General features: G+C 36.5%; 1 pseudogene; it reads left to right on the top strand.

Annotated features, from left to right (window-relative positions):
• Positions 1–1101: 1101 nt before the first annotated feature.
• LOC149532996 (purple acid phosphatase 18 pseudogene) lies at positions 1102–2845 on the top strand (annotated as a pseudogene).
• The last annotated feature ends 227 nt before the right edge of the window (positions 2846–3072 follow it).

Here is a 3072-nt window from a genome sequence, read left to right as displayed (position 1 = left end):
TCCTGCTGGTGGGGTCTCCTCACCTTTTATAAATAAGTTTGGCTTTCCAGTTTTGTTGTGTTGTAGTGTAGTCTTTTCTCGCTCTCGTTGTTGGTTGTTTTCTTGCTTATGTTTTCAATTTTCCATATCCCTCTGCTCTCTTTGTATGCAACCTCTCATTGTTTCTTTGGTCTAGACTCTACGACCCAATGCTAAAGGCACTTGTTTAACCAGAGATGTTGGATTCTCTATGCACTTTGTAGTGCATATTCCCTAGTCGAAGCTAGCTGTTGCCTAACTTTAAGTCGCCTTTTTTTTTACAATATTGGAGTCATATAGTCCTCAAGTCAATTTCGTGTCTAGGTCTAAGTCCTTCATAGGTAGGCCATCCTTGTCGAGTTTCCCTCTTTCTCGCCTTCTCATTCATAAGTTGGGTGGTTGGTTTAAGTGTCGTCATGTTGGGTAAGTAATAACTCCTAACCCGGCAAGGATATCAAGTTTTCATTGATGATCTTCTCAGATGAAGAATGATTGTGAAGCTGTGATCTCTAGGCATACACAAAGGACCTAATGAAAGTTTTTCTCACATGATTGATGTAATTATAGGTCTGGCATTTGAAATTTTAGGGTTTCATTCCATGGGGTAGTGGGTGCAATCCAGTTGACAAGATTTCTATAGTTTTAATGTGTACAATGGCTATGAAAATAGAGCTTACAAGTGAAAATTGTTTGAGTATATTAAAGCTATACAAATTGAGAAGAGTTCAACATGTGTTTCAAATAATTGCAAAATTGGAGATGGTTAAAGCATCATTATGATATCATGTTATCTAAGGCTAATAATGTAAAAGGCCTCTTTTCAAATAATGATTAAATGATGTATGAAAGATTAATCTTTTGAAGAATTTTCACAACACGGCTTTAAAGAATGACACCTTGTGTGGAAATGAAATTAAGCTCATGCTATCATATGGCAATTTGAACATCATGATCTACTTCAAATATCACATTGTTGATGGCAGCACATGCATTAGTAGATCTCACAAGCACACATGCAAGGGATAGAATGTTTGAATCACCTTATTGTTTGGAGGCTAGAACACAGGGATATGATATTCCAATATGGAAGAAGCTACTCAGAATGAAATTTACAAGTCTTCTTGTCTTACAGGAGGAAAACTAGATGATATTACTGTGATAGTAGGGATGGTGGTTAATGCACAAGTGTTATCAGAACCGAATAGCTATCTTGATATAGTCTGGAATATTCCAAATACGTTTTTCGAGATTGGTGAAGCAGAATCATCACTAGATGACAAGAGTGTAATAAAAGTTTCAACCTTGTGCATAAATGACCCAAACACTAAGAATTTTCTCTGGTGGAAAATTCCCTCAAGTTCCTATTTTTCGCAGGAGAAGCCGAGTTTCTATTTTTCGTGGGAGAAGTCAAGTTTCCATTTTCTATGAAGTAATGTTAGAGCAGAATCAAAATCTTCACCAGAGGTGGGTTGATTCTTTAGACACATTGAGAGCTTGGAAATATCATCAAAGGCCCTCCCATTGATGCTTTAATTTGGTCTTGTCTTCTGCAGGAACAATTTCTTGCACCTAGATTGGTTATATGCGATCGACATGGATCACAAACGACAGTTGTAGCATGAAAGAGTGAATGTTATAGCTGGCTAAGACTCACCCTTGGCTGTGCCATTGAGTGCTAGGAAAGTTACTAAAAGAAATGCAAATGTCGGGGGCAAACAGAGGGGATTCGACAATTGGGCCTAGTATATTTACCCGTGTCCTGCCAACAGATGTTGAATTGCTCCCTGAATTAGAAGAATTTTTTGAAGCTACATATTTAGTCAATGCAATCACATCTAGAGCTATGAGATGGTGATGCATCTTTTCTATAGGAAACAGAAAATAAAGATGATCCAGTTCCAGGTAATCATGTAGACAAAGGGCTTGTAAATAGTTGTCTAATTTGATTGAACGAGCATCACACATGAAAAGGAATCGCCTTTCTCTCAAAATGTCTTCAACTTTCACTACATTCATGAATTCTACAAGCCCGACACCTTCCACTATTAATTCCACAGTCAGAATGGATCCTTGGAAAGATAAATAGGAGCCCATTTGATCAAAAACATATTTGTACACATTTCTTTGGTGGGGAAAAATTATATGAAGATCACATGGTTAACACTATCTAAAGATGTGGCTTCAGCAGTGGATTATGGAACATCTCCAGGTACTTATATTTTCGGCAAATGGAGAAATCACTAAATATTCCTACGTGCTCTACAAATCAGGCTACATTGATCATAATGTGATTGGACCACTAGACGCTAATAAGACATATTACTATTGATGTGGAGGCTATGGTCCTGAGTATAGTTTCAAAACTCCTCTGTCATAGTTTCCTATTAGTTTTGCAGTTGTTGGTGACCTTGGCCAAACAGAGTGGACAGGATCAACTCTAAAGCATATGGAAAATTTCAAGCACAATGTACTTCTTTTACTTGGTGATCTTTCATATGCAGATTATAAACAAAATCTATGGGACTCATTTGGCCATTTGGTGGAGCCTTTATCAAGCAAAAGGACTTGGATGGTTACAGAAGGAAACCATAAGATTGAAAAGATTTCACTATTAACTCATTCCTTTGATTCTTATAATGCACGATGGTGAATGCCTTATGAAGAAAGTGGTTCAGAGTCCAAACTGTATTACTCTTTTGAAGTTGCAGGGGTACACATAATCATGCTTGGTTCATAGGTAGACTATGGAAAGGATTCAGAATAATACAAATGGCTGCAGCGGTACCATACTGTGGCAAATTTTTTTCATAAAGAGATAAAGAGATAATGTATATTATCTTAATGATGTCATGATGATTATATTACTTTTATAGATCAAAGGAAGAGATAGACATCTCTTGGGCTTCTCTTATTTGCATTTTTGAAAGTAATCTTCTAAAAACTTTTCAAATTTTGAATTTGAATCAATTCACATTCCTCTAAAGGGCATAGGCTATGTTTTTTCTATATAAGTTGTTGTAAAAGATGTAAATGGGCTCTTCTTCTTTTTTTTGA

The sequence above is a fragment of the Cupressus sempervirens genome, chromosome 10 (assembly GCF_028749045.1).
Source record: "Cupressus sempervirens isolate cs-2001-9-10 chromosome 10, ASM2874904v1, whole genome shotgun sequence".
Classification (NCBI taxonomy): Eukaryota; Viridiplantae; Streptophyta; class Pinopsida; order Cupressales; family Cupressaceae; genus Cupressus; species Cupressus sempervirens.
Note: the sequence above shows the minus strand (reverse complement) of the source record. Positions and strands in the feature narration are given on the sequence as shown.